Source organism: Prenolepis imparis, unplaced genomic scaffold, assembly GCF_030444845.1.
Source record: "Prenolepis imparis isolate NDT839.2.m4 unplaced genomic scaffold, iyPreImpa1.0 SCAF_11, whole genome shotgun sequence".
Classification (NCBI taxonomy): Eukaryota; Metazoa; Arthropoda; class Insecta; order Hymenoptera; family Formicidae; genus Prenolepis; species Prenolepis imparis.
This window is the reverse complement of record NW_028141169.1, coordinates 10552866-10572610: the sequence shown is the minus strand read 5'-3', so window position 1 is coordinate 10572610 and position 19745 is coordinate 10552866. Positions and strand designations below refer to the sequence as shown.

Below are 19745 nucleotides of genomic sequence, written 5' to 3'. Positions count from 1 at the left end.
AAAATTATGTTATAAATAATACGTTATAATACCTTATTCTTGATCAATATTTTTTCTTTCTAAAGCTATATCTTTTCGAACGAATCTTTTTCGAGTTTTAATTAATTATTAATATTAAGTCATGTATATAGTATCGCGCGCGCGCGCGCGCGCTATTAGAATGAAGTTGCCGATGTTTGTAGAATAGCGGCCATTACCGAAACGCCGCGAGTATCAGGCAGTTGGAGCTGCGTCCCGCTGTGATTAATTAGTAAGCATAATCGTTAGAAACGATTTCTAACCTTTGTATTGTAATATTTATCAATCGCATATCATAATTTCAACGTTAATATGTAGTCGTAATTGTTCGAAACGCATATTTCGCGAAAAATTGGATGCAAAACATAACTCTCTTGCCAACATAACCCAACTTAATCTGTTTTCGCGCGCGCGAATGTGTTGCGATCCGTGGATATATCTATCGTTAATTCTAGCTTACATATTCATATTGTGTATGTTATAATGCGAAATAATAAGATTATTCTAATATATGTATGTATTTTATTTGTTACAGATAGCATTGCTGATAAGCGCGAGTTGACTGCGAAATTCTCGAATGCCGAACGGACGTTGCTTCGCGCGATTGTAGTTTTCGCATCGTTTTTTCTCATTGCAAGTGCAATGCGCGAAATACGCGTGTGTCTCACGCGTCGCGTCGGGAGTGCCGTGTAAAGTTTCGCGTGTCGGGCGATCGTAATTATTCGTGTTTCCGCGAGTGCTATACCATGGACCAAGAGAGGAGGAGGAGGCCCGGGGAGGCATCGGGCAACAGCGGGACAACTGTGAGGTATGCAAAATAAAAATATTTTTTTCTAAATTGCATTGACGTATTTGACTGTTTCCAGACTTTCAAAACATCCCCTCCCTTCCGCCCCCCACATATATATAATATGTATAAATAATTTGAATATTTTGTTTTCAGATCAACGTGCTGTGTACTACAACTCCGCTATTGCCCGTATTGGTGAGTGAGAAATTGTTCATTTTACAACATTTCGTGGAAATTTATAGATAGTTAAGAGTTCTGGTTTTATTTTCAATAGTTCTACTATTGAACTCTTAATTATTTATGAGTTTCCACGAAATTATACGCTTCATACACATATTATTATTTTAAAATAAGTTGATACAATCTACAATTACAAAATATTGTAATTTTTACCGCAATCTTTTATGTCCGACGTTTTCTTTGCGCCAAGTCGCAACTTCGACTTCGAGGTCGAATGGTATTGTACTAACGCTCGAACTGTAACGGATGAGACGTCTTCTTCCGCTTACGACGTACCGATAAGCAAACACTCGAGCTAGCACGCCGCGGTGCCCCGACCCGTTATCTGTTATCGGCGGCCACCCTCGACTCGGCGATTCTGCGGGAAAGATTGAGCCGTAAAGATAAAGTCCGTCTCCCTGTAATGATTTTGTGGAGTCGTCGAAATCGCTCGCGCGTTATTGCAAAGCGTTAAGCGCAGAAGTATTCTCTTCTCGCGTTATATATGTGCGTATTTATCTATACCCACACCTACAAAAAGAACCTCGAAAAAGAACAGAGCAAAAATCATTTTTTAACTTTTTCGCGGGATAACAATGATTATATCGTTTGATCGGGCAGTTTCAGAGACTTGCGGCGGCTCGAATCAATCAAAGACGGTACTTTACACACGGAAGATTATATAGTTATGCCGCGTCACAAATCCGTAGCTTCGCGAACGTGTCTGTTTGATAATAATCGAGAGTTCATGTAGGATCATCAATCGGCCGATACAAGGCCTGTCGCGTCTCGTGATAATCGTTCACTGTTCTACACGTCTTTTGAAGGAAATCATCGAGGGATCATTATACTCCCGATGACTCTCGCGACTCGACATAGATTAACGAATCGTGCGAATGTCATTAACTCGCTTTAAAAACCTCATGAACGCAATCTTCTTGTAAAAGGATCCACAGCTGGCCGCTGGACCACGGCCATTCTCACGATGATTATCCGCGTAAAACACTCCGCGGTTTCATGTTATTTTCCTCGTCGCTCGACATGCGTCCGCGAGCCTCTGGAACGAGATCGGTGTCGGTTAAAATCGCTCGGATGGAGATCCTCTGGTGTATCGAGACGATGTTAATACGCGAGCACATTGATGAGAAATGATCCTGGATATATTACAACTCTGCGTACTACTTTCGGTATAGGATATAGAGCACTTCGATCGATATGACGTTGACAGCGCAGTCAGTTGGAGCTGTCAAATGGTCGGGGGATATAATAATCCCATCTGCTTTCGATAGATGACACGCTTTATCGAACGAGTCTAGGCTAATCGCGAATTGAAATGAGAGTCGCGATGTGCTGTTTATCTAGATCGATAGTCGTGTTTATATGCTCGCGGCCGTTTCGGTACCGAAGGAGAGTCGTTGATCTTCACCTTCTCCCCCATTATCAAGACGTTATCAGACATGATCTCTCGCCTGCGACGCTCAAGTGCGTGTACAACACGTCGCGTTCTCGGCACGTAAACTGCTCTTTACGACCTGCCAAGACCTCGCCTCTTACCTCAATCATCCGGTTACCGGTAATTACGATCGTCGATCGTCCAGAACCAATTACGTCGGCAATTTTTACCGAGTAATTCGATCGCCGATCGGGAAGAGAGAGGGGGAGGATCCGCGCGAGATGCGTAGCCAATAATCGGTACTGACGTTACATTATGACGGGACGATTATTCGATTTTCGTATCGGCCGATTACTTCGAAACTGTGGGGGAGAGGAGGAAGGGAGCGCATGCGAAAACTCGCTGCCGTATAAAATCATTAGGCATCGAAACGCTTCCTCGAGTCATCGTAATCATCTCTTTACTGCTCGTTATAGACGCGGATGTTATAAGGTCGAGAAACTGCAAACGTAGCTTGGAGTTGTTTCACACAAATTAAAATGTTGTATCAATATTTGATTTTACGTTGGAAAAAGATTTATTTATTTATATATAAAAGGAAAAAAATTCCCTTCCTTTACAAAAATTAGAATTATCCGACATCAACAGACAATATTTAAATAAATAGAGTGGTTATAGGAAATAATGGTAAAGTTAAAAATAGAGAAATATTTTAACAGCATCCTTATTGAAAATATCGAAATAAAGTTTGTTTAAATGAAGCAAATCGCATATATAAAAGAAACACGATTAAAGAATTCATTCGCCAGTAATTGATTTAAAGTTAAAGATTTAAATTTTCCGTAGAAATTGCGACACAGCTCTTTATAGAAAAGTAATATACATATATATTTCTAAAAGATTAAACTACAACTTGAAATTTTACTTATTCAATATAAATTCACACAGACAATGTGTCCATTTATGTAGGAAATTATGCAAGAAATATTAAGATATAAGTTGAAGATATCTACGTTATACACGAAGAAAATTTTACATTACAAATTATATGAAAAATATATTCCCTTTCATAACAATTATTAAATTCATTAAACTAATTATTATTTTGAAAATTGTAAATTTAATAACGATTATGTGTGTGTATATTTGTGTGCATCAAATATTTAAATAATTATCATAATTCTTTATAAAATTATTGAGGAAAGATATTGTGATATTGACTTCTTCTATTATGTTAGTATGTGTTCCGTAATTGACACCGTAATCCACAAAATTATAATATTTATAATAATATTGAAAAACCCATAATTTTTACTATAATTTCCTCCGTGTATTTTAACATTAGCTACTGTAGAACAACCTCGTGAAGAGTCGCGATTTCTGACTCTCCGTGGCGATTAAGCCATTTGCACAATTGGTTTCTTCGACGACGATAAACCAGTCGTAAGTTATCCGCGAATGCAATTGGCAGCGCTATTAAGCCGCCTCTCTCGTTCGAAGAGCCGTGTCTTCTTGCTCGCTCCTCGTCGCGTCGCAGTCGCGTCGTCCCCGGCGAAGGCCGGGGCGCATCTTTAACGAGCGTTTTCTTTCGCCCTCGAACAATGGACCGTGATGGCCGCGGGAGCGGCAAGAAACGCCGCTGCGCAAATCCGATTTCCCGAAAAAACGCCTGCCTCGTCGGGCAGGCGTCGACGACCGAGTGAAAGACTCCGGGAACCGGTGTCGTCGATGAATGCCGGCTCCTCTCTCGGAGGAACTGCGCTTCTCGGAAGGCGCGCGCTTTTTTCCTCGCGGCTCCTCCGGAACGAACCTCTACCCGTGGACACTAGTATCCACGCGTATAAAGGATCGCGCTCAATGCCGTGACGCTCCCGCGAGATTCGGATTGACACCCAAGGCGAATCGACCCGGTCGAGGTCGCCGACTGAGAGAGAGAGATCCGCGAAAGACCGAGAGTCCAAGAATCGCGACGCGTTCCTGATCGATCGCTGCTTGAAATTTCATTCGGTATCGCCGCAGTGCGAGTGGCTCATCTCTCGTCCAAGTGACTTGAGCGCCCGAAGCGGAACGGAAGCACCCGGCCATCGACCTCTCGTTTCGGGCAATCACCGATTACCGCGAGAAAACCGTTTTACTGTATCGTGTCTCTCCTTGTAAAGTGTGCGCAGGGCAAACACGACGATGACGACGAGGTCGTCCACTAGGTGGATCCCTGAATATATATATACGACGGGGCATTGACATCCTTTCGCGGATGATGACGTGTGGAAGCGAAGAGCTCTTCTTCCCTCTTCGGATGAGTCTTCGGCGAAACCGAAAACGAGAGCTCGTAGAGAATTAGACGACATTGTCGAGCAACGCGGAACGCGACAGAGTTGGTTAGCTTTTCACGCAGCCAGTAGCGAAATGAAGTATGCAAGTAGCAAGTTATACTCGCGCTTATGCTTTTTTCATCAGTGGTCATTCCAGAAAGCGCGCTTGTTTATACAGCCGCGAACGTGCTCGACCAAGACTAAGACTATGAACGCAATACTCTTTAGTTAATTATATTCCGCTCGAAATGAGGCACGTTTCACGCTTGAACGTCCATTAACATCATTATACATTGACACGCGTGACTGAGGCAATACGCGTATTTGTGACCAAGGTAATAGTGCATATTTTAGAAATATTTAAAGAAAAGATATTTAAACAAACATATGTTTAAAGAAAAATCCGTGCAAAATTTAAGATCCTGATTTTTCTGGCAATCAGCTGTTTTTGCGAGACCATTTATCGATTTGATTGTAACGAAATCAGCATGGCAGGATTAGAACATTATTCGGGAGAAGATGTCTGGGAAATAGGACCAAGAGGTATCGATATATCTTTTGTATCATTCGTGATTTCCCGGTAGTCGGCGAGCAATCTGATCCCGGGACAACAGTTCGGAAGCATCGGTTGACAGTAAAATATCAGTAGGTACTCCACTCGCAGAGTACGATCGCGATAGGATCGAGAAGAGACGCAGGCTGATATATATGTATAAGTTGTGCGTCTTCGGGGAGAAGCATCGATGTATCCCCGTGTGCGATGCACAGTTCCCGGAGGTACTGTTAGCCACCGATGAATGATAACTGCGTATCGAGATACGCGCGGGCGATACACAATGGTTGAGCAAAGGGGAGAATGTATCGGTCAGGAAACCCCCTACCCCCCCCCTCTCCTTCACGCCTCGTTTCTGAAATAGAAAGCGTATTGAATCGATAACTCGAGAGCCGCCTATGTCGGATGTGTTTTCGCGAGTATATCTCGATAAGATTGCTTGATAAGAACCGTCACTTTCGCGTAATACGGTTCGATTGAAAAATACAATTCCATTACTTATATCCGCGACTTATTTTTTAATTAATTTTTTTTCCTTTCCATTTATCTCTTCTTTACCGAATATGAAAAAAAAAAAAGAAACGGAAGTGTGATTATCTCTCAAATACAGTCGCGCATTGTCGATATTGTATGCCTCTTCACGTTATATGCGGACGTTTACTTATTCTGAAAGAAAATTCTTAAAGGACGAGGAAATCGAGTATTATATACTCGAGGGGAAAAAAAAGGAAGGGAGGAAAAAAATGCGCTTGTGTAATTTCCGTTCGCCGATGCATAACGCGCGCACGTCCGATGGAAGGAAAATAGAGACGCGTACGCGCGAGGAGGGAAAAGCGCGATGGGAGAGACAGTTCGTCTACGGGATCCGCATAATTACGAGATCACGTTCGTCCGAGAAGACGTCTTCGACGCGTCTGGAGAGTCTGTTAATGTAACCTAAGGGCTTCCAGGTTCATTGTCACCCGGGCGAGAGAACTCGCCTTTGTTTACTCTCCGGTATAAGTGTTCACCGACCGGCCGATGTACACTTATCGCCGTCGATCTCTCTCCCCGTACAACGTCGTTCGTTCCTTTTTATATATATATTTATACGTCTGGTTAACGAACTGAGATGACGCCTAGAGAGACGAGATGACGATTCATATATTCCTTCCTGCGGCACCCGCCATAATTCACCGTGATTAGTCATCGAGGTCCAATTGCGCGATTGTTCTCGTCTCGCAATTAACGAGGTGGCACCGCGTTTTCCGGTCTTTGTGGATCCATCGTTACGCGGCAGAATTTTGATATCGCAGGGGAGGATCACTGAACTTCCCTTTTTATATAAAAAAAAAATTATTTGAATTTTAATGAGCCGGAATTAATTTTCCTTGAAACTGATTAATTGTGCATAGGACACAAATTTTTCTGCGATGCCAAGAAATTACATCGAAATTTGTATATTTAATAAACCCCCCTGTCCTCTCTTTAAAGAAGCGTATAGGCGAGAAAAATATCAGGGGAAAAAATAAGTGTGAAATAAATAAGAAAAATATCCTCGTATGCGATTTTGATGATACATAATTCAGCAAGTGCAGATTTAAAGGCTACTTTGCATCTCCTGGATGAACGTGACGAGACGCGCGCTTCTAAGTGCAATTCAAAGTGCGCTCCCAATGTGCGAAGCGTTTTAGAAACACGTATATAACGACCTGGATTTGATATAACGGCACGAACCCGACGGCATCTTTCCCACTCTCTCCTTTCTCCCTCGTGTCCTCGTTGTATCCCGCGCCGGGGATATATACTCATAATATCTAACGGGCCGGCTAAGATGAGCTTCGCGTCACTGTGTGTCGGAGGCGCAAAAGCCGCGTACGGTAAAGACTCGAATCGATCGTCTCGGCGGAATCGCGCGCGAATTTATTCGCGTCGAATAATTGCGCGCGGCCGTTTCTCAGCGCGGCGAACGCACGCGATATTCCCACGCGCAAAGACAACCTGAGGAAGAGCATATATATATGTATATATATACGTATATCTCTCGGTGCCGCGGATAGACCGATTATAATTCCCGGCCGATAGCAGACCGCGATAATGTTGGAGTAAAATAATTGACTTCTCGTGTTTAGCGGCGGGCGAACCGTTAATCCCCGGCGCTTTTGCGGGGCGATATGAAGAATTCCGCACCCGTTTATCAGATCGATGCGCCCGGTAACTATCCCATGTACTTACTCTCTCGCGGTTCACTTCATCGATCGCTAAACTCCTCCAGACACTCTGACACAAATCTCGATTCTCTTTTCTTCGTCGTCGTCGGAATGCCTGGTCGCGTGTAAAGTATATGGGACATTAGTGTCCATACATGGACTACCTTGACTTCGTTCATTATTACGAGCCTGAATCGATGGAACGGAATAATCAGCGCCCATCGAAATAATCACGATCAGCATGAATATAAACATGCACGCTGTCTTTGCTGTGGTGTCCTTTGAGGAACAGTGCTTTGAGTTTTCATAGCTGAATGACCTGCAATAGATTATACATCTTATTTATAGATGTTATATTTTTAAAAATTTATACATTATATATATATTTATTTTTAAAAATAATTTTAGATCTAAGAAATATAAGTGTCCAAAATACGCTATCGAGACTCTGGAACGTCACCTTTTAAATCTGTCGGATAAAAAAAATCTCATCTCGCTCTGATGTCACAGATAATCATTCGGCGAGGAGGAGTCGTTTGAGCAGAACGAACGCGTATTCGATATACAATTTATCCCTACCGATTTTCTTTTCCCCCTTCGATATAGGCACGATACGGATTTAGCCGGCGCGATGGTATATTTAGCCTGGGAAAGATGGTATCGGGACTGGTTAAACCGGCGCTATGTCTCTCTACATAACGATTATGCTGCGGGGTACCATTGCAAAAGTTCGATTCGGACGTATAAACCGGCTTCGATAACTTCGTAGGAGCCGTTTTAACGGGGATATCGAGAGTCATCGGACGTCGTTATAGTCCCTCTCATGGGATTCCGCGCGTGATTCTCCTCGTTCCAGCTTCGTCCGACCGGTCTCCGGTCCCCGTATACCTTAGGCGCGTTTACTTCTTCGTGAGGAAACCGGCGAGATGAGCTGCTGCTGCTGCTGCAGCGCGCACGGCGACGATTATTTATCTCGTTAATATAATACAGATTACTTTACGGCGCTGAGATAAACGACGTCGGGTGTCTTATTAGCGCACGTTTCTCACGTTTCCGTATCGCGGTCGTTTGAGGAAGCGCATCAAAGTAATGCGGAGAGACCCCGTGTAGAACGATCATCTCCGCGTCTATATTGTCGTAATAGAGAAAGAAATCGCGCGCAAGTCGGACACGGAGTCGTTATATCGAGGCATTGATGCTTAACGTTAGAATAAAGTGCATTAGAGATATTCAAGATGAGAGTATCGATAATGTTTCAGCGATCATAGTACTCTTCAAATTAGCATTTTGGTTCATTGAAAGATAACTTTTAAATAAATGCTAAAATATGTGCATACACATACATAATAAAAATCTATTTAAGATACAATTATTTTCGACAAGAATAATTTTCAAAAGTATTTTAAATAAATGAATTAATTAATAATAATTTTCACATATGTAAATGTGTTTGAATAAGTCTATTATTTTTCCAATTAATCTACTCGAGTGCGTTTCCTCTCGAAATACGACGCGGATAACGCATGCTGCCAGGATGTGCTACTCGCGCGAGCATAAGTAAAGGGATATAATATCGATCGCTCCGAGAGGCGCGCACTCTCGCCCTCTCGATAAGATTTTTCATCGATCCGCGTCACGACGACCATTTAATTGGATACCGCCGACAATGTGGCGGCGGCCTTCCCCTCTCGCGCGACGGAAAGAACTTGACGGATTAACGATTATTCGCCCGAGGCTAATCGATTTTAATTTCAATCTCGCGCTACGCGGCGAAAACACCCCTCTCTCTCCCTTTCTCACGCACATATACACACTATTATTTTTCTCTCTTTTCTCACTCTCTCGCGTAGACCCGCTCGGGTTCGGCATCATCCTCGCGGATTTTTTGTCTTCATGCACGCACGACCGCTTAACGAGCGGGCGCGTCTCTCTCTTTCTCTCTGCGACGCGTCGCGCGAAAAGCTGACTGGAAAATCATCCCATTAAGGCGCGTTTAACCGCCGTGGCTGGCAGCTGTGCGTAAAAATCCTCCACCTCTATGGCAAATTACGGGAGCGTGATGCGCTCGCGGCGGTAAGAGGGGGCGTAAACCCGCGCGTTAACTCTGACAATGATAATTGGACTCGTCACGTTCCCCGCGCCGCCCGTCCGACGTCAATTTAGCGATTAATCGAGGAAAAATGTCGTCGCGCGCGCAGGGATCTTCAGCATGTCCGAGAAGAGAGAGGTAGTGCATCACGCGTTGCTCCTCGTCCGCCGGCAACGAGGCGGCAATGAAGCGCGGCTTGTCTGCGAAATTAATTTCTTGGCCGATCACGCGTCGCTCATAAACGCAACGTGAGGCTCTGCTCGCAACCGAGGCTCATTCTCTCTTGTAAAGTCAGTCAGCCTTCACCTTCACGCCGACGCTCGCGCGCTAAAGATGCATCCCGCCACCGTAAATTAACACCATCGGTGATAATACCGGTGCACTTACGTGTACATGTATAAGTATCGTTAATTGCTTTTACTTTGGAGCTTGTTTGTACCAATAGTTTAGTTATCTAGATTTGTTTTTACTGTCGTCTCAGAAATCAAGAAATTTCCCGAATCATACCTTCTGTCAATGAACAGGTATTCAAACGTTTAAATGTTAAAAATGCCTGAAATGAAATACTATAAAGAGCTCTTCCATTCAGAAACCTTTTAAAATATAATGGGAGCAAAAATGCTTGATGCCCAGCACCTGTTCTAAAGAGATTGTCGCAATGCAATGTGTCGAAAAATTATGCACCGACAGAGAGAACGGAACGTGTCGTTTTATGAACTTTCGCTCTTCCTCTTTTGTCGCTTTTCCTTCGAGTTCCTCGACTTGGTGGCCATCGGAGCGCGACGTTCCAGTCGGCCGTCGCTCCCGCGCGTTATCCGCGTGAAATGATAACGATCTGTTTATACAACATGGCGATTTTTTTCTCCCGCATTCTCGTCTAATTTCCAACGCGAGACCCCCGCCAAAGCCAGGTATCCGGTAGCTGATTATCCTCCCGTAACCATAACACGCATATCATATTGAAAACTCGTTCCTCCCAAGGTTTCTGAAGGAGGAAGAGATGCGGCGCGAATGGCCGGGGAGAGGAAGGAGAGAAAAAGAAGCGAATGTAGTTTCTCTCGCGAAGGGGAAAAAGGCGAGCAAGAGAGCAGCGAAGCACGATGAAGAAGCCCGATGCAGTCATAGTCCGATAAGCGAGATTTCTATGCAGGACAGGAGGCAGGGAGGGAGACACTTTGCGCGCACGGCTATCTCTCGTCTAAATATAGCTCGGGAGGATTCTAAAACTACGTTGCGTGTATCCTAGTTACTTAAAGTACTCTGACGAGAGAGACCAGGCGTGCTCTGCAACCTTGCTCCGACCGTCATTGGATTGCGTGGAAAATCGCCGATCGGGTTTTACTCTCGCTACGGAGGTATCTAGGTGGTGTTTTGATCGTCGCTCTCGACCGGATTATTATCATCTTCTCATTCCAACTGTCGATTACTTTTATCTAATAGCTTCTCAAGTCGAAATTTTTCTCCTCAGGGTTCGATCTAACATCTACTTTGACACCTTAGGCAGTCGGATCATCCTATTTTGAAATTATTTAATAATAGTTTTGTCAAAAGCTTTCTATTCGTTCACTGCGTGTTCGAGGGTCAAGGTTTTAATTCCTATATAAATAAAATCTATGAAAATCCTCAAAAATCTATAAAAATGAAAAAATTGAAAAAAATTGAAAATAGACGGACAATTTTGACTTGAAGGTTTTCTCTCAGTTTTCTAAAATGTAAAAGTACATATTTGAATTTTTGGTTGTTAAATTTTGTTTTCTACGATGACACGATCCGAGATTCTCCGGCGAAGTAAAATTGGATTTCCAATTAAAATTTGTTCCTATCGTTGTCAATGTTTCTTTGATCATGCGAGCATGCGAATAAATTCGAATTCGATCTGTCATTTCTCGCGGTAAAAAGAAAATGTGGAAGGAAAGCTTTAATCAATGCGCCAATGTCTCTCGCTTCTCGTGTCCGGACTATTATGGTAAGCGAGCGTCATAGTTTATAGCACCTAATAACACGCGGTAAAAAGCAGCCGGACGAGATTCGCTCTCTCTCCAGGATGCTTCCTCGAGTCGCGATCGTCGATCGATTAGCATCGCGCTCCGCGGAGTCTGATGAACCTTTCTCCGACGACGAGGCGGGACATCCGCGCGGGGCGAGGTAATTATTTTATGGTGGCGAGTTCCGCGATAGGATTAGATAGCAGTCGGTATAATCAGACGGTTATTTGGGCTCGGTGCGGTTCAATAATGAAGAAAAAGAGAGAGGGGGGAAAGAGCAACTTTGAGATTACAGCATCAAGCGCGCGGGATGAGATGTTACGTATGAGAGATGAATTGAAAACGCTCGACACACGTAATCCGTTCGCTTGCTCGTGTTAGAAGGCGTCACTGACCGACACTCGTTCCACGTCTTAATAACGAGTGCGAATAAAATAAATATTTGTACGATGAGACGATAGATTTGTGCGAAGATGCGCGAATCTCCACGTCGCTTGATCGCTATCTATAAATGAATCATCTGTTTAATCAACATACAGAAGGATCAAATGACAATTTTCGATGATTTCCAATATTAAGCATTCTTTGTTTGCTTTTTGTTATCCTGCATTATTAAATGCACAATATGTACTCATGTGTCTTACATTTCCGGCGAAAATAGACAATTGATCAAGATTTATTAATCCACGAATTGAAAAGAAGAGCCTTCGGTATAATTTAAAAAAAAATAATTTTTTGATTAGTTTGACGTCATAATTCAATGTGACAGATCAAAAATCTAAAACGTGTTCGCGTAAAATTCGTCTCCTCGTGGTCGATAATTATCATGCGGCTCGTAATTAGAATACAACAATGACTGCTGCTCTTGCGAACGCCGATAATCCCTCCCGTTTGCCTTAACGGTACGACAGATAGATTTTCGATTGTATGGAGGCCGCTTGTTGCGCGTCCGATGCATTCTCTCGAGATAACGAAACGCGCGCGTTGTATTCCTCGTGTTCGCCATTCGTCGCCAATTACCCTCGAGCCGGTAAATCACCCGCCGACACTCGCTATTTGTCAGTGCGGCGCGACTATTCCGGACGGCCGATTTCCGCGCGGCGAACGACAATCATTTATTTCGACGTGTCAACAGGTTGATAATTAATCTGACGTTCGTCTGACGGAGCGGAGAGGAGAGAAAGGGTGCCCCGTCGCGGTCTGATCGCGACTCGATGAAAATAAGAGGAGTCATACTCGAGCTCGAGCGATTTCGAGCTAGGAGAATAAAGATCGATACGAATAAAAAAAAATATTCACACTTGACGTGCGAGAAAAAGAATGGCTCTCATCGGAGATGACGCGCGACGCGGCTATAACAGCGTGTTGCGGATTGCAATTATTACAGTATCTCGACGTGTCGGACCAAAAATCAGATGAAACAGGTTTTCCGGCGCTTCATCATCCGCGACGCGAACGTGTTTCCTTCGAAAACACACTCGCTCGACCGGCCGATCTTGCCGTCAAAGGCGACGACAACGAACGAAGGAGGGCAAATCAAAATGAATGAAAACGAATAAAAGGCGACTGCGGAATGACGCCTTTCGTAAAAGGGGCGTCCGTCCACGACAGACGATACAATTACACGCTATACATAGAACTGCGCGCGGGGCATAAGTAACATGATTAATGGACGATAACGCAATTACGCCATGATACGCCTCGCGTGCATCATTCTCCTTCTCTCTCCTTCTGTCATCTCACTCTCTCTCTTTTTCTCTTTTGCCGTGCAAAGTGCGTGTCGCGTTTCGCTCGGGGTCCCCCTCGCTCGTTTTCCACGCGGCCTCGTGCAAAACGTCCACCCTTATACATCATTCCCTTTCGTTCCGCCTGTCCCGTTCCTTTACCCTGATTTTCTCCCCCGTCTACCCCCTTAAGCGTCGCGTTTAGTCTTTCGGGGACGCGGATCGTGCGAAAGATCGAAAAGCGATAAACGCGAATAAAACGCGAGTAAAAGGCGAATTCGAAGTCGATTTTGACTCGATATTCTATCAACAATTTTTTGAAGCCTATTTTATGAACAATGAGAGATGGACGAAATTTTAATGTCAGGATACGAATAGATGACTTGAAACATGCAGAGATGATTTATCATTTTCTTTTAATATTAACTAGATTTTATCTTAGCGGAATATTCTTCCATTCTAGAATTATACAAGGACGCGATGGCTTTGAAGGCTTTGTATAGGATTGTCGAAACCTCCGAGAGAGAAGCGCGCAAATAAAACGCGTGACTATAAAACAAGTATATGGATGGCCGATTCTGGATGATGATTTGATGAGCCGGCTAGATTATTTATATCCGTTGCGTCGTTCCTCGCAGATGTATAAGTAAAAGCGTTACAGGATAAGGTAGATTAGAGATTATCGCGTTAATGTATCACACAGAAGACTCCAGAGGACTCGGACATGGCCGAGGATGACGCGGCGCTGACGATGACTCATGTAAATGTGTGTATTCCACGCGCGCGGATTCTGAATCCGGTTTTCTTTTCGTGTTAATGAATTCGCGATCGCAACGATCGATTGGAACACGAACACGAAGAATTGAAATAAAAGGAAAAGTCGTTTCGCGCGGAATCGCGGAATTGAGTTGCCTCGTGTGTCCGGATCATCTTCTCGCGCGATTTCATCCATTGTTCTATTCAAAAATGTATATTTTGATGCTTGATTAGCGAGATTTCGCGAACATCGATAGATGAATCAAATTATTTTCACGGTCAAGTGATACGGAAGATTTGTAGTTGCAATCTTTGTTTGCAAAGATTATGTTGTTCTTCAAAAATTCGCATACTTGAGAAAATATTTTTGAGTCAAACTAGATCTAGCTCTTTTACGATTTTTTACTCTCTTTTAGTTTGATTACAGCGTCTTGTGCATTTTCAGATAACTATTTTGTGTTTTTAATCATCTTCCATTCGTCTACATCTCTCGAGACGGCGCGTCATGTGTCTTTAAACGCGTCGGTCGTCAGTTTCGTTGCTAATTGCAATAAAACTCGCGTCATCTCCGGCGAGCATCCGGGTGAAACAGGCGAAGAGGAAGCGTCTGAATAAAATGAGGTCCCCGTCTTAACAGTTATGACAAAACTGTCGATTAGTAAAACCGAGCGGCGACGGTTAGGTCGTAAAAAGATACGGACCAACGGGAAAACGCATTCTGTTATTTGCAATATACATACAGACACGGAAGGTTGATTGAGTTCAAAGACGGAGGAAGAGAGAATGAGGAGAGAGAGAGAGAGAGAAGTCGTGGTTCCTGCTGCGATAACGAAATAACCCGAATGACCGAAGACACGTAGACTCGTTAACCCTCGTGCTCGACGAACGGTAACGACGATGCAACTTGGACGTTAGACTCCGTTAATAATTCTGACGCCCAATGACGATCGAATGCACGGATCAAGTTAATGACTGGATTCATCATTCGCCGTTCACGGCGACTTGTCAGCCGCGGACGCGGTCAAGAGGTCCCGACAGCCCCGGACGCATTGATTTTAATTCTATCACGTGTATATATGCACATATATATAATCACGCGCGCGACAATCGAGACGCGCGAGAGTGTTACGTCCTTTCCGAGAATAATCGTTTATCTCGCGCGCTTGTAGTGCTAAAGAGAATTCTCTGCCGGACCGGCATGAACTCTGGCAAATGGATATTTCTGGCATTCGATCGTCTTGTACGGCCATCGATTCCGCTTCCATGTAACATCGCGATAAACAGTTAGTTTCCTGGATGCGCCGGTCGCGCATATTTGTCGAAGCGTGACTGTCGTTTTCATTGACGGTCTCTCGTATCTCACGGTATCCTTCGGTCGACGTACCTTTTTCCAGCGTGCGTGTGCATGTATGTGTGTGTGTGTGTGTGTCAACTGTTTCGAGGAGATCGATATTTACGAGTTTCTTTCAGGTGGCACGACTTCTGGAAATTGTCCGGGTCGTTTCTGGCGAATTGCCAGGAATCAGAAGGCGCCTACTTATTTCCGTCAGTCCATCGCGATTCTCGTTTCTCGAATAACAATGGTCCTGTACCAATTCAGGAACGAACTGCCCCGAGACGAATTTTTTCCACCGTCTAAAGTTGCTCGCGAACGATATAAAGTCCGGATCTTGAGATTTTTTTAAAAATTCTTGCCAAAGATTCGTGCGACCGTACATTTTATATAGACTCGATCCGTTTCGAGAACTCGGTCGACGAACGATATTCCTCTGAGGGATACGAAACACTCGGCTCATAAACTCGGCATGACGCAGCGTTCCCGTAGATTTGCGACAACAGGAATTTTCATCGTGTCGTTAAGGAAAGGAATTTATCACGGAAAATCTACGCGAGCTCGAACTCGCGCGGCGTTATAACGGGATATGTATTTAAGCTTCCATTCTCTCTTTCTCTCTCCCTCTTACAGGATTGTGGAGTCCTTGCAACGGAATCGACGTTGATCCCGCGCACGGGTTTAACCTCCGGCGTCGCTAGATTCCATTAAATTTCTTTGTCCTATTCGGAACGCGCGCTCGTCGACAGCTAATGTAATTGTCCATTATTATTGTCTCATTCGAGTATTGGCAATTTGCATTAAATCAAATGCAGTTAGTACTTGTCGGTCGCGGATGTCGAAGCGATCTTTTAGAAAAAAAAAATCTTACTAATTTATCTGTCATCGTTTTATGATTAATATTTTCCTATACAAAATATTTTTACTTTATTTTCGCGAATTTTTGAGCTCACGAATTGTCCTAGGAAATGGAATTGAATTGAGGTTTCTCAGTTGGTTCTCCAACGAAACGCACGCGACGATAGTATCCGGCACACCCTTTCTTATTCTAGGCGAGAAACAATCGTCATTAATACCGGACGACGTCATTAATTTCGAAGTCAGTGCATGGTCGCCACTTCATAAGCCTCGTAACGGGACGCGCGTCTTAATATTCGCGGATGGGAGAAGGTCTCGCAGTGGAAGAAGAAAAAAAAAACGCGTTGGCTCTCCGCGAGAAAGAGAGAAAGAGACTTTAACCTCGAAGCTATAACCATTAGGTTCCATTAAATTCCACCGATCCTCCTGGAACACGCATGCACTACCGTAGTTAGAAGATTTCCCTGGTACAGGTCGGCGGCATTCCTCGTTCAACATTGCCGTACATTGAGCACACGTTGATCCCCCGTCCGTCCGTCCATCCGTCCGTTCGTTCGACCCGCGGCGAGTTTATGGAATCGAGCGTAATCCATTGCGATTCGCGGTACCAATTAAGCCCCGCTGTGTATCCCGATAACAATGAGCTCCGTTCCAATTAGCGGGGAAGAACGATTTCGCATGCCGCAGTTTCGATACGTACCCTTTCCCCTGGATTTATACGCGCGCTCGCTCCTTTCGATTTACGAGTCTCTGAATGTAAGAGACGGACGAGATGAGTTGAAATTTAACCGAGATTAAAGCTAATCGATGAGAACAAAATTTAAAATTGTTGTCTTTAAAATTTGAACACACAGTGGCTCTCTTAAGTAATCAATTAGTTCCGAGAAAAATTATTTTTTATTCAAACTAATTAATTGTGCACGATTCCCGATTCAACAACTTTGCCCCGATATTTTCTCGCCTGTTGCTTTAGGAAGGTAGGGGGGTTTTATTAAAAAATAAAAATCTCCAATTGAAATTTAATTTAATTACTTGGACCAAGAAAAAATTGTGCCTTGTGCTCGACTAATCAGTTTCGATGAAAAATTAATTTTCCTTGAAACTGACGCACTACTATTCACGTCTGACTCTTATTTCTACCTCGTTGAAATTGAAATTTAAATTTCAAGTAATTTTTTCCTGCCTTTAATTTATACGTTAATCGACTTTAGCATTATTCGCGCATTCTAATTCAAAATTAATCCAGCTTCCTATGCGTATATACTTGCGTGATACATCTTCGAGACATCGGTGCGCGGAGAGAGGAATTAGCGCGGGGAATTATCGGCGAAGTTATTAAGCGCCGGAGAATCGAGACGCGACTTGATGTACGCGCAGCTGCGTCTGAATGTCAGATTCCGCCGCTTGTAAATCGATAATTGACATCTTACGGTCGTTAGGCGCGCGCATCATCGCCGAGTTTCATCGAGTGAACGCGTCGTGTTTACAAATTACCGGCGTTAAGTTGGCGCGAATTTTTTATTTTTCTCCCAGAGACGAGGAGAAGAAGAAGAAGCGGCGAACGAGTTTTGCGTAGGTGCGAACACGCTCGAGCGACCAGTTATGCGACGGAATCGCCGAGGGGACACGATAAAATAGGGGGGACAAGTATCTCGGGATTTACTTTAGCGCGAGAATGTCCTGACGAGATCGTCGCACACTTCCGCGATCGCCAATCTCTGTGGAAAGTTGCTTGCGTCCACCTTGGTCTCGCGAGCTCGAACGTATATACATATATCCCGCGATATAGTTGCGACGAGAAAATAGTAGAGAAGGAAGCGACGTATATATCTTCATCGTCCGCTTCTCGGACGAAAGTGTCTCTTTTACACGACGAGATTCTATTAAGATTCGAATCCGACACTGGCAAGTCTGTCGCCGCCGTTTTATTGGCACCAAAGACGTATATCACGTCTTCCATTTTGTTGCGGAGGAGTCTTCTTCTTTGCCGAAAAAAATATCAATGGAATCCGCGATATGTATGCATCGTGTATGCGTGAAGTTGTAGCTTACACGACGCGCATTCCATTGTCGTCGATCACACACATATGTTGTACATACAGGCCCGAGGATTACGACGTGCAACTTCATCTATCGTTTCACGATGGTCCACGATAAGCTTAGTCGCTTCGCGTTCTGCCTCCTTTATCGAGACGCGCGATTGCGAATGCTTCCGATAATCGCGCGAAATCAACTAGAATTGAGCGGTCATAACATTTCTATATCTTTATTTCCGTGTTTATTTCGCACCGTTCTATATCGTTATGTATCTTTCAATGAATACCTGATAGAAAACGCTGATTCGAGGTGGAAGAAACACGATATTTTTTACACATCTTATTTTTCGTGTCTGACTCTGGTCTTCTCTCTCCGCAAAATTTCATCGAAATATATTTTTTTTCTTGTATATGCGCGAGTTCCACTTAAAATGTAAATTTAAACCACATTTAAATTTATATGAATAATTTTGCACCTCCGTGAAAGTAATATTATTCTTTACTTGTTCTCGAAATAAAGCGACAAAGTAGATAATCGTATTCAGAAAACCACACTTGTCTCTATATGCAAGGTTTCTACGCGACGTTATAACAATTCAGCTAGCGTGACAAACGCGATTATTTATTTAATGGGAACAAACGGTGTCAGTGGCGTTATAAAATCATAATAATTATATTCTTGAAAGTCTCGTTCTCAAAGTATAAAATTATTGTGAATTATTTTTTTTAGAGTAAAAACTTTACTTATTTATATTATTATAGACGTTTTTTCCCCTCCATTTTCAATTTTTCTATTAGCGACAAGAATAAATGAAATAATGAACAGTTCGATGAAACACAGATTGCATTAATGTAAGTCGGTATTTCTTGCTACACCCCGTACAAAGTCCTTTTTCTCGCTTATCAAAGTTCGCGAATATTCTCGCAGACTTCGGGGCCCTTTCGGAACGAAAGTACCGAGGGCACTGGATGATGGCGATGCCGTTCCCTCGCGGTGGGTGGTTTCTTGCGACTTCAACAGACCTTGACTTCGTGTGTCGCGCCGCTAGAAGAGTTTACGAGCCTTCGCCAGCCCGTCAAAAGCGGTAACTCGACACTGATTACTATTTCACGAACTAAACTATACATGAGACCACAGCGGCGGAGACATTCAGCCGCAGAGAGACCCGCGAATCCCTTTTTCTCGGATCTTCGTATCACTCTCCCATCGTCTACGACCCTCCATCATTTCCGAATAAAACAAGACGACGCCCGACGCACCGACAACCAAGAAGAGGGTCGTCTTCTGGGAATTCTCAGAGCTACGAGATCTCTCTGATGACGTTTAATAATCTAGAACTCTCGTTGGAAGAGCAATCGTAAAATGAAACTGCAACTGTCATTATATACGCTCGTATTTTTAACAATGACGCGTGAATTATTAAATAGATGAAACGGTCCTCTTTTTCTTCTCGGGGCAACCTTGTTTTTGAAAAACGATACTACTGTTT

General features: G+C 43.6%; 1 protein-coding gene across 1 annotated transcript in view; it reads left to right on the top strand.

The window, feature by feature from the left end:
* The first annotated feature begins 581 nt into the window (after positions 1-581).
* LOC145943124 (uncharacterized) overlaps positions 582-19745 on the top strand; it is a 134798-nt gene continuing 115634 nt past the window's right edge. Inside the window, exons 1-2 of the mRNA XM_083050528.1 lie at positions 582-826; positions 962-1003. The gene's annotated coding sequence lies outside the window, so the exon portion shown is untranslated. The remainder of the gene's footprint in view (positions 827-961; positions 1004-19745) is intronic.